The sequence below is a fragment of the Salmo salar genome, chromosome ssa14 (assembly GCF_905237065.1).
Source record: "Salmo salar chromosome ssa14, Ssal_v3.1, whole genome shotgun sequence".
NCBI classification, from domain to species: Eukaryota; Metazoa; Chordata; class Actinopteri; order Salmoniformes; family Salmonidae; genus Salmo; species Salmo salar.
The window spans coordinates 79,427,979-79,441,168 of record NC_059455.1 but is presented as its reverse complement, the minus strand read 5'-3'; positions in this window follow the sequence as shown (position 1 = coordinate 79,441,168).

The window sequence follows — 13,190 nt, the reverse complement described above, 5'->3', positions numbered from 1 at the left end:
CCATCACTCCTGTGTTCCAGTGGCACGTTGTGTTAGTTAATCCAAGATTATCATTTTAAAAGGCTAATTGATCATTAGAAAACCTTTTGCAATTATGTTAGCACAACTGAAAACATCGTACTCTCATAATCTTAGCTAGCTAGCTAGCAGTCATCATCATGAATGAAGTCGACAATCTACTGGCAAATCCTTTTCCAACCTTGTCATGTGAAGAGAAATTATGAAGAGAAATTATAGATAAAATATATCGGTGCGGGGGCCTCCCGAGTTGTGCAGCGGTACATCGCAGTGCTTGAGGCGTGACTACAGACCCGGAGTCGATCCCTAACTATGTCGCAGCCGGCCACGACAGGGAGACACAGGCGGTGCACAATTTGCCCAGAGTTGTCCGGGTTAGGGGAGGGTTTGACACGCTGTGATGTCCTTGTCCTATCATGCTCTAGTGACTCCTGTGGCGGGGCGGGCGCATGTACGCTGACACAGTCGCCAGTAGTAGTGTTTCCTCCAACACATCGGTGCGGCTGGCTTCCGGGTTAAGCGAGCAGTGTGTCAAGGAGCAGTGCGGTTTGGCAGGGTCGTGTTTCGTAGGACGTATGGATCTCGACCTTCACCTCTCCCGAGTCGTTCCATGAGTTGCAGTGATGGGACAAGACTGTAACTGTAAGGGGTGCGTAACTGGTGGCAGTGAATTCAGATGCAGGAGAGCAGAACTAGGTAATAGCCGGAGCAATTTCATTTCAAAACCAACGGCATAAAGAAATAACCGACATGGGTACAAAACCCGACGCGCACCAGTAAACATGTGCACAAGCACTTACAAACAAACAATTCCACACAAAGACATGGGGGGAACAGAGGGTTATATACACAACACGTAATGAGGGAAATGAGAACCAGGTGTGTAGGAAAACAAGACAAAACAAAAAGTGGATCGACGATGGCTAGAAGACCGGTGACGCCGACCGCCGACACCAGCCTTGAGGACAACCCGGAGGGCGAGGTGCAGGGCGATCCGGACGGAGACGGTGGAACTCCCGCAGCATTGAAGGGTCCAACACGTCCTCCACCGGAACCCAGCATCTCTCCTCCGGACCGTACCCCTCCCAGTCCACGAGGTACTGAAGGCCCCTCGCCCGACACCTCAAATCCAGTATGGATCGAATGGAGTTCGCCAGGGCCCCCTTGATGTCCAGAAGGGGTGGAGGAACCTCCCGCACCTCAGACTCCTGGAGCGGGCCAGCCACTACCGGCCTGAGGAGAGACACATGGAACGAGGGGTTAATACGGTAATCGGGGGGAAGCTGTAACCTGTAACTCACCTCATTCAGTCTCCTCAGGACTTTAAATGGCCCCACAAACCGCGGGCCCAGCTTCCGGCAGGGCAGGCGGAGGGGCAGGTTTTGGGTCGAGAGCCAGACCCAGTCGAACACCGGGGCCTCACTGCGGTGATGGTCTGCACTGGCTTTCTGGCGCAGCACGGCTCGCTGAAGGTGAACATGAGTGGCGTCCCATGTCTCCTCCAAGCGCCGGAACCAGTCGTCCACCGCAGGAGCCTCGGTCTGACTCTGAGGCCAAGGAGCCAGAACTGGCTGATACCCCAGTATGCACTGGTAGGGGGAGAGGTTAGTGGAGGAGTGGCGGAGCGAGTTCTGGGCCATCTCTGCCCAGGGCACCGCCGCCCACTCCCCCGGCCGGTCCTGGCAATAAGACCTCAGAAACCTACCCACATCCTGGTTAACTCCCTCATCTGCCCGTTACTCTCGGGGTGAAAACCTGAGGTAAGGCTGATCGAGACCCCCAGACGTTCCATGAACGCCCTCCAGACCCTCAAAGTGAACTGGGGACCCCGATCAGATACTATATCCTCAGGCACCCAGTAGTGCCGGAAGACGTGCGTAAACAAGGCCTCCGCAGTCTGTAGGGCCGTAGGGAGACCGGGCAGAGGAAGGAGACGGCAGGACTTAGAGAAACGATCCACAACAACCAGGATCATGGTGTTTCCCTGTGATGGGGTGAGATCGGTCAGGAAATCGATCAACAGGTGTGACCATGGCCGTTGTGGAACGGGTAAGGGGTGTAGCTTACCTCTGGGCAGGTGCCTAGGAGCCTTACACTGAGCGCACACCGAGCAAGAGGAAACATAAACCCTCACGTCCTTGGCCAAAGTGGGCCACCAGTACTTCCCACTCAGCGCACCGTCCAACCGATGCCTGGATGACCAGAGGAAGGTGACGTGTGGGCCCAATAGATCAGCCGGTCACGGACAGCAGACGGAACGTACAGACACCCAGCGGGACACTGGAGGGTTGCGGGCTCTGCACGTAACGCCTGCTCAATGTCCGCATCCAGCTCCCACACTACCGGTGCCACCAGGCAGGAGGCCGGGAGTATGGGGGTGGGATCCATGGGCCGCTCCTCCGTGTCATACAGCCGGGACAGTGCGTCTGCCTTCACGTTCTGGGAACCTGGTCTGTAAGAAAGTGTGAAAACAAAATGGGTGAAAAACATGGCCCACCTTGCCTGGCGAGGGTTCAGTCTCCTCGCTGCCCGGATGTAATCCAGATTGCGGTGGTCAGTCCAGATGAGAAAAGAGTGTTTAGCCCCCTCAAGCCAATGTCTCCACGCCTTCAGAGCCTTGACGACAGCCAACAGCTCCCGGTCCCCTACGTCATAGTTTAGCTTCGGTGGCGTACCCGAGTGGTGAGAGAGCACGGCTCCTATCCCAGCCTCGGACGCGTCCACCTCCACTATGAATGCCAAAGAGGGATCTGGATGGGCCAGCATGGGAGCCGAGGTAGACAGAGCCCTCAGGTGACCAAAAGCCCTATCCGCCTCAGCCGACCACTGCAAACATACCGGTCCCCCCTTCAGCAGTGAGGTAATGGGAGCCGCTACCTGACCAAAACCCCGGAAAACTTCCGGTAGTAATTGGCAAACCCTAGAAACCACTGCACCTCCTTTACCGTGGTGGGAGTCGGCCAATTACGCACGGCTGCAATGCGGTCACTCTCCATCTCCACCCCTGAGTGAGAAGGAGACGGACTGTTGGAAGAACAGGCATTTCTCAGCCTTGACGTACAGGTCATGCTCCAACAGTCGACCAGGCAACCTGTGCACCAGGGACACATGCTCGGCGTGTGTAGCAGAGTATATCAGAATGTCATCAATATACACCACTACACCCTGCCCGTGCAGGTCCCTGAAAATCTCATCTACAAAGGCTTGGAAGACTGATGGAGCATTCATCAACCCGTACGGCATGACGAGGTACTCATAATGCCCTGAGGTTGTACTGAACGCCGTCTTCCACTCGTCTCCCTCCCTGATACACACCAGGTTGTAAGCGCTCCTGAGGTCTAGTTTGGTGAAGAAGCGCGTCTCGTGCATTGACTCAATTGCCATGGTGATAAGAGGTAGCGGGTAACTGTACCTCACCGTGATCTGATTTAGACCTCTGTAGTCAATACACGGGCGCAGACTTCCCTCCTTCTTCTTCACAAAAAAATAAACTCGAGGAGGCGGGTGAAGTAGAGGACCGAATGTACCCCTGACGCAGGGATTCGGAGACATGTTTCCATAGCCGCCGTCTCTGCCTGTGACAGGGGATACACATGACTCCTGGGAAGTGCAGCATCTACCAGGAGATTTATCGCACAATCCCCCCGTCGATGGGGTGGTAATTGAGTCGGCTTCATTTTGGAGAAGGTGAGAGCCAAATCGGCATATTCGGGGGGAATGCACACGGTGGAGACCTGGTCTGGACTTTCCACCGTGGTAGCACCAACGGAAACCCCTAAACACCTCCCTGAGCACTCTCGCGACCACCCCGTGAGAGCCCTCTGTTGCCATGAAATGGTGGGGTCATGACGAGCTAACCAGGGAAGGCCTAGTACCACGGGAAATGCAGGAGAGTCAACGAGGAAGAGACTAATTCTCTCCTCGTGACCCCCCTGCGTCACCATGCCCAGGGGATGGTAGCTTCCCTAATTGTCCCGGACCCTAATGGTCGACTGTCCAGAGTGTGAACTGGGAAAGGCCTAAACACTGGAACAATAGGGATCTCTAACCTATGGGCGAATGCTCTGTCGATAAAATTCCCAGCCGCGCCTGAATCGGCGAGCGCCTTATGCTGGGAATGCGGGGAAAACTCAGAAAAGTAAACGTGCACAAACAGGTGTACAACAGAGGGCTCTGGATGAGAGTGGTGCATGCTCACCTGGGGTGACGCCAGAGTGCCCTGCCTGCTTCCTCGACCCCTAGAGGAACCAACCCGGCACCGACCAGCAGTGTTACCTCTGCGGCCACAAATGATACACGTGAAAGCCCCTCGAGGCTCTGGCCTCCCGGAGCGCAGCACCTCCCAGCTCCATAGGCACCGGAGCGGTGGTGCAGGGAGAGGGAATCGACAGAGCCCCCTCTGGACGTCCGCGGGTGACCAGCAGGTTATCCAACCGAATGGACAGGTCCACCAGCTGGTCAAAGTTGAGGGTGGTATCCCTGCAGGCCAACTCCCGACGGACTTCCTCGCACAGGCTGCAACGGTAGTGGTCGATAAGGGCCCTGTCATTCCATCCCGCCCCTGCGGCCAGGGTCCAAAATTCCAGGGCGAACTCCTGGGCGCTCCTCGTCTCCTGCCTCAGGTGGAAAAGACATTCACCTGCCGCTCTACCCTCGGGCGGGTGGTCGAAGACTGCCCGGAAGCGGCGGGTGAACTCCGTGAAGTCGTCCAACGCCGCTTCTCCTTCTCCCCACATGGCGTTAGCCCACTCCAGAGCTCTCCCTGAGAGGCATGAGACGAGGGCGGACACCCTCTCCCTTCCCGAGGGAGCCGGGTAAACGGTGCCCAGGTATAGGTCCAGCTGTAGCAGGAAACCCTGGCACCGTGCCGCTGTCCCATCATACTCCCCGGGAAGGTCGAGACGCATCCCACTGGGACCGGGTACAGGAGGGACGAGTAGTGGGAGCCCCTGTTGTGCTGGTGGAAGCGCTGGAGGGACTTCCTGTCTCTCCCTGCGGTCCATGGTCTGGACGACGCGGTCCATCGCGACGCCGAGATGTTGTAGCATCGCCGCGTGTTCTCTGACGCGCTCCTCGACTCCTATATCCGGGGTACCTGCTCCTGCTGACTCCATGGTGAGGTGTGGAATTCTGTAAGGGGTGCGTAACTGGTGGCAGTGAAGTCAGACGCAGGAGAGCAGAACTAGGTAATAGCCGGAGCAGTTTCATTTCAAAACCAACGGCATAAAGAAATAACCGACATGGGTACAAAACCCGACGCGCACCAGTAAACATGTGCACAAGCACTTACAAACAAACAATTCCACACAAAGACATGGGGGGAACAGAGGGTTAAATACACAACACTTAATGAGGGAAATGAGAACCAGGTGTGTAGGAAAACAAGACAAAACAAATGGAAAATGAAAAGTGGATCGACGATGGCTAGAAGACCGGTGACGCCGACTGCCGAACGCCGCCCGAACAAGGAGAGGAACCGACTTTGGTGGAAGTCGTGACAGTAACTACCAATTGGATATCATGACTTAGGAGTAAAAAGTTTAAACGTAAATAAACGTATCGGTGCTCATCGGCCATTGCACATAAACATTACACAACAAGGTGGAAATCACAAATTCAACAATGAGTGGTTTGGAAGGAATCAGTGGCTAACTGCAAGCATTGCAAAGCAATCTCTAGCCTGCTATTCAGTGGAGTGGGTTTGTGGTCCAAGTCTGAGTTTTAGGGTCTTTTTTCCAAGCTTAAAAGGATAAACATTCAACATTGGCTATGCTGTCAAACCAGCATGACTTCTTCCGTGTTCAAAACAACTGGAAACTCAGAACTGGGAGATATCAGACTTCAGTGAGTTCAAGAGAACTGGGAACTCAGAAAAAAAACTAGCTCCGACTGAGATAATACTTTTTCAACGGTCATCCAACTCGGAATTGCAAGTCGGGATCTCTGGTCTCTTTCTAGAGCTCCAACCTGAAGATCACTGATGTCATGATTCGATCTTGTTTTTTTCTGAGTTCCCAGTTGTCGTGAAAGCACCATAAATACAGAGAATACCAGACTTTAATGACAAAGTTTGATGACAAAATTTGCCCACGAAGGACCTCCAAGGTGAGTCCAAAAATGTGAGTCCAACAAGGTGTGTCCAACAATGTATTGTATGCTGCTGCATAAATGATGTAATATGCCATGGATATATGTATACAGTAGCTAAGTGTATGTTGTGTAGTAACCTGTTAGTAGCCCATGTGCCTTACCCTAATAATTTGGTCCCTTTCCCCCTCATATTTTAGCCTACTGGTGGTGCTCATGTAGCCTATAACTTGTTTTAGAGAAATGTAATCATTGAATATAGTAAGAGCTTTCATTGTCTGCTTATATGCCCCCATTATTTATCCTTCGGTTCTGAGTTGGTGTACAAGGAGAATACTGTAAGAATGGCCCATGTTCTGAATTCTGTCGCTGTACATTTCAAAAGTCCTAAACAAACAGTTACAGTGCATTCGGAAAGTATCCCTTTTTCCACATTTTGTTAAGTTCCAGCCATATTTTAAAATTGTAAGGCTTGGGTGTCGTACTGGAGGAATCAAATGCAGGAAGCAGCGATACAGGGTAGTGGCTTTAATAAGCACAACGGCTAAAACACAAGCCTTCCCAAAAGAGCGATCAAAGCGCACAACAAAACAAGGTGCCCCAAACACAGGGGACAAAACACTATTGGCGCAAACACACACACTACTGCAAAATACAAAATCAGAGTGTCACCAAGCAGAGCAAACAGAGAAACAATCCCGCACAAAGAGCAGGCGGGCCTACTGGCTAATAAAGCCCGCTAATCAGCCCAACTAGGAACAGGTGCACCTAATAACGAAAAGGGGGGAAAACAAAAAGGGAATCAGTGGCAGCTAGTAGGCCGGTGACGACGACCGCCGAGCGCCACCCGAGCAGGAGGGGGAGCCACCTTCGGTAGGAGTCGTGACAGTAGCCCCCCCCCCGACTCGCGGCTCCCGCAGCGCGCCGACACCGGCCTCGAGGGCGACCCGGAGGGCGAGGCGCAGGGTGCTCCGGGTGGAGGCGATGGAAATCCCTCAACAGGGACGGGTCCAAGACGTCCTCCACCAGTACCCAGCACCTCTCCTCCGGTCCGTACCCCTCCCAGTCCACGAGGTACTGCAGGACCCTCACCCGGCGTCTCGAGGCCCTTATGCTGTACGCCAGGGGGCCCCCGATGTCCAGAGGGGGCGGAGGGACCTCCGGCACCTCACTTTCCTGCAGGGGACCAGCTACCATCGGCCTGAGGAGAGACACATGAAACGAGGGGTTAATACGGTAATAGGAAGGGAGTTGTAACCTATAACACACCTCGTTTATCCTCCTCAGGACTTTGAAGGGCCCCACACACTGTGGCCCCAGCTTCCGACAGGGCAGGCGGAGGGGCAGGTTCCGGGTCGAGAGCCAGACCCTGTCCCCCGGTACGATCACGGGGGCCTCACTGTGGTGGCGGTCAGCATACCTCTTCTGCCGTCCACTGGCTTGCTTCAGAGATTCCTGGACGGCTCTCCAGGTCTCTTTGGAGCGGTGCACCCAGTCCTCCACCGCAGGAGCCTCGGTCTGGCTCTGGTGCCATGGTGCCAGGACCGGCTGGTAACCCAACACACACTGAAAAGGTGACAGGTTAGTGGAGGAGTGACGAAGTGAGTTCTGGGCCAACTCAGCCCATCGAATGTACTTCGCCCACTCCCATGCCCGATACTGGCAATACGACGGCAGAAACCTGCCCACCTCCTGGTTCACCCTCTCTACCTGCCCATTACTCTCGGGGTGATAACCAGAGGTCAAGCTAACCGAGACCCCCAGACGCTCCATAAACGCCTTCCATACCCTGGACGTGAACTGGGGACCTCGATCAGAGACAATGTCCTCCGGCAAGACGTGGGTAAATAAGGCCTCCCAAGTCTGCAGGGCCGTAGGGAGACCGGGCAACGGGAGGAGACGGCAGGACTTTGAAAACCGATCCACAACGACCAGAACCGCAGTGTTCCCCTGAGACGGAGGGAGATCGGTCAGGAAGTCCACTGACAGGTGAGACCATGGCCGTTGTGGAACTGGGAGGGGCTGTAACTTCCCTCTCGGGAGATGCCTAGGAGCCTTACTCTGAGCGCACACCGAACAGGCAGAGACGTAGAACCTCACGTCCTTAGCCAAGGTGGGCCACCAGTACTTCCCCCTGAGACCTCACACTGTCCTCGCTATACCAGGATGACCCGAAGAGGGTAGAGTGTGGGCCCACCGAATCAATTGATCACGGACACCAAGCGGCACGTACATGCGGCCCGCGGGACACTGTGACGGCATGGGCTCCTCCCTTAACGCCCGCTCGATATCCGAGTCCAACTCCCATACCACCGGTGCCACCAACCTAGAAGCCGGAATGATGGGAGTAGGATCGATGGGCCGATCCTCCGTGTCATAGAGATGTGACAGCGCGTCGGCCCTCGTGTTAAGGGAGCCTGGTCTATAGGAAATGGTGAACCTAAACCAGGTGAAGAACATGGCCCACCTTGCCTGATGCGGATTCAGTCTCCTAGCTGCCTGGATATATTCCAGATTCCGGTGATCGGTCCAGATGAGAAAGGGGTGCTTAGCCCCCTCAAGCCAGTGTCTCCACACCCTCAAGGCTTTTACCACCACTAACAACTCCCTGTCCCCCACATCATAGTTGCGCTCCGCCGAACTGAGCTTCTTCGAAAAGAAAGCGCAGGGGCGGAGTTTCAGCGGCAGACCCGAGTGCTGTGATAGCATGGCACCCACCCCAGCCTCGGATGCGTCCACCTCCACTATGAATGCTAGAGAGGGGTCTTGGTGTGCCAACACGGGTGCCTCGGTGAACAGCACCTTCAACCTGTTGAAGGTGCTGTCCGCCTCAGGCGACCACTGCAAACGCACCGGCCCCCCCTTCAGCAGTGAGGTAATGGGAGCCGCTACCTGGCCAAAACCCCGAATAAACCTCCGGTAGTAATTGGCAAACCTAAGAACCGCTGCACCTCTTTCACCGTGGTAGGAGTCGGCCAATTACGCATGGCCTTAACGCGGTCACACTCCATCCACACCCCCGTGGTGGAAATGCGATAACCCAAGAAGGAGACGGCTCGTTTGGAGAACACACACTTCTCAGCCTTGACGTATAGGTCATGCTCCAGCAATCTCCCAAGCACCTTGTGCACCAGAGACACATGCGCGGCGCGGGTAGCGGAATATATCTGAATATCATCGATATATACAACCACGCCCTGCCCGTGCAGGTCCCTGAGAATCTCGTCTACAAAGGATTGAAAGACGGCTGGAGCATTCTTTAACCCATACGGCATGACGAGGTACTCATAATGGCCCAATGTGGTACTAAATGCTGTCTTCCACTCGTCTCCATCCTTAATACGCACCAGGTTATACGCGCTCCTGAGGTCCAGATTTGTGAAGAATCTGGCTCCGTGAAATGATTCCACCGCCGTAACGATGAGAGGTAGCGGGTAACTAAACCCCACCGTGATAGAATTTAGACCTCTGTAATCAATGCACGGACGCAGACCTCCCTCCTTTTTCTTCACAAAAAAAGAAACTCGAAGAGGTGGGTGAAATGGAGGGCCGAATGTACCTCTGTCCCAGAGATTCCGTGACATATGTCTCCATAGCCAACGTCTCCTCCTGTGACAATGGGTACACGTGACTCTTGGGAAGCGCAGCGTTTACCTGGAGATCTATCGCACAATTCCCCTGTCGATGAGGTGGTAATTTAGTCGCCCTCTTTTTACAGAAAGCGATCGCCAAATCGGCGTATTCAGGGGGAATGCGCACGGTGGAAACCTGGTCTGGACTCTCCACCGACGTGGCACCTATGGAAACTCCTATACACCTCCCTGAACACTCCTCAGACCACCCCTGGAGAACCCCCTGTTTCCACGAAATCCGGGGATTGTGATCAGCCAGCCAGGGAATCCCCAGCACCACTGGAAACGCAGGTGAATCGATAAGAAAGAAACTTATCCGTTCCTTATGATTCCCCTGCGTTACCATGTCCAGTGGAACCGTGGCCTCCCTGACCAACCCTGGCCCTAATGGCCGGCTATCTAGGGAGTGCACGGGGAATGGGGAATCTATCGGCACTAGAGGAATGCCCAGCTTGATGGCGAGTCCGCGATCCATAAAATTCCCAGCTGCGCCTGAATCGACTAGCGCCTTATGCTGGGAAGAGGGAGAAAAATCTGAAAACAAAATTAATAAGAACATGTGACCAACAGGGGGTTTTGGGTGAGTTTGGTGCTGACTCACCTGGGGTGACCGAGAAGTGTTCTGCCTGCCCTCTCGACTCCCAGATTGACTCCCCCAGCACCAGTCGGCCGTGTGTCCTCTCCGACCACAGCTGGTGCAGGAGGAGCCACCTCCTCCGGTACCCCTCGGTACGGCTCCCCTAACTCCACAGGGGTAGGGGCGGGAGTGCACGGAGGTGAGACAGACAGGACACTTTCCGAACGCCCGCGGGCAGCCAGCAGATTGTCCAGTCGAATCAACATGTCGACCAACTCATCGAAAGAGAGAGCGGTGTTCCGACACGCTAGCTCCCTGCGAACGTCCGCCCGGAGACTACACCTGTAATCGTCTATTAGGGCCCTGTCGTTCCACCCCGCCCCAGCGGCCAAGGTCCTGAACTCCAGCGTGAAGTCCTGCGCGCTCCTAGTCTCCTGCCTGAGGTGGAACAGCCGCTCACCCGCCGCTCTTCCCTCCGGAGGGTGGTCGAACACGGCCCGAAAGCGGAGGGTGAACTCCGGATAGTGGTCCCTCGCCGAGTCCGGACCATTCCAGACGGCTTTGGCCCACTCCAGAGCTCGGCCCGTCAGGCAGGAAACGAGGACACTCACACTCTCCTCCCCCGAGGGAGCAGGTCTCACGGTCGCCAGGTACAGCTCGAGCTGGAGCAGAAATCCCTGGCACCCAGCTGCCGCTCCATCATACTCCCTTGGGGGCTCAAGACGAAGCGCGCCGGAGCCGGACGCAGTGGGATGAGAAGGTGGCGGAGTCGGAGGAGCCGGAGGGTGAGAGAAGAGACCACTCCTCTCCCATCGGTCCATCCTCTCCATCATTTGGTCCATCGCGGATCCAATCCGATGGAGGACTGAGGTGTGATGGAGCACACGTTCCTCCATCGAAGGAAGGGGGTTGTCAGCTGCTCCTGCTGACTCCATAGGGGTGCGGGATTCTGTAAGGCTTGGGTGTCGTACTGGAGGAATCAAATGCAGGAAGCAGCGATACAGGGTAGTGGCTTTAATAAGCACAACGGCTAAAACACAAGCCTTCCCAAAACAGCGATCAAAGCGCACAACAAAACAAGGTGCCCCAAATACAGGGGACAAAACACTGTTGGCGCAAACACACACACTACTGCAAAATACAAAATCAGAGTGTCACCAAGCAAAGCAATTAGAGAAACAATCCCACACAAAGAGCAGGCAGGCCTGCTGGCTAATAAAGCCCGCTAATCAGCCCAACTAGGAACAGGTGCACCTAATAACAAAAAGGGGGGGGAAACAAAAAGGGAATCAGTGGCAGCTAGTAGGCCGGTGACGACGACCGCCGAGCGCCACCCGAGCAGGAGGGGGAGCCACCTTCGATAGGAGTCGTGACAAAAATGGATTACATAAAACATTCTCCTCATCAATCTACACACAATACCCCATAATTACAAAGTGAAAAAAGGATTTTAGAATTTTTGTTAAAACATTTAGTAAAAATTAAAAACAGAAACACCTTATTGACATAAGTATTCAGACCCATTGCTATGAGACTCAAAATTGAGCTCAGGTGCATCCTGTTTCCATTGATCATCCTTGAGGCCAGCTCTAAGAAGAGTCTAGGTGGTTCCAAACTTCTTCCATTTAAGAATAATGGAGGCCACTGTGTTCTTGGGGACCTTCAATGCTGCAGAAATGTTTTGGTACCCTTTCCCAGATCTGTGCTTAGACACAATCCTGTCTTGGAGCTCTACGGGCAATTCATTCAACCTCAAGGCTTGGTTATGGAAAAGTGTGTGCCTTTCCAAATCATGTCCAACCAATTGAATTTACCACAGGTGGACTCCAATCATGGATGATCAATGGAAACAAGATGCACCTAAGCTCAATTCCAAGTCTCATAGCAGAGGGTCTGAATACTAACGTAGATAATGTATTTCTTTTTTGAAATTTTTATAAATGTGTTAACATTTCTAAAAACCTGTTTTCGCAGTGTCATTATGGGGTATTGATGAGTAAAAAAAAATATTGAATACATTTTAGAATAAGGCTTTAAAGTAACAAAGTTTAGAAAAAGGGAAGGGGTCTGAATACATTCCGAATGCTGAGTATACCAAACATTAGGAACACCTTCCTAATATTGAGTTTCACCCCCGGCCCCACCTTTTTGCCCTCAGAACAGCCTCAATTAATCGGGACATGGACTCCACAAGGCGTCGAAAGTGTTCCACAGGGATGCTGGCCCATGTTGACTCAAATGCTTCCCACAGTGTCAAGTTGGCTGGAACTCCTTTGGATGGTGGACCACTTTTGATACACAAGGGAAACTGTTGAGTGTGAAAAACCCTGAAGCGCTGCAGTTCTTGACACAAACCGGTGCGTCTGGCACCTACTACCATACCCCATTCAAAGGCACTTAAATATTTTGTTTTGCCCATTCACACTCTGAATGGCAAACATTTTTAATTTAATTTAATTTATTTAATCTTTATTTAACCAGGTAGGCAAGTTGAGAACAAGTTCTCATTTACAATTGCGACCTGGCCAAGATAAAGCAAAGCAGTTCGACAACATACAACAACACAGAGTTACACATGGAGTAAAACAAATATACAGTCAATAATACAGTAGAAAAATAAGTCTATGTACAATGTGAGCAAATGAGGTGAGATACGGGAGGTAAAGGCAAAAAAAGTCCATGGTGGCAAAGTAAATACAATATAGCAAGTAAAACACTGGAATGGTAGATTTGTAGTGGAAGAAAGTGCAAAGTAGAAATGGAGATAATGGGGTGCAAAGGAGCAAAATAAAATAAATAAAATAAATAAATACAGTAGGGGAAGAGGTAGTTGTTTGGGCTAAATTATAGATGGGCTATGTACAGGTGCAGTGATC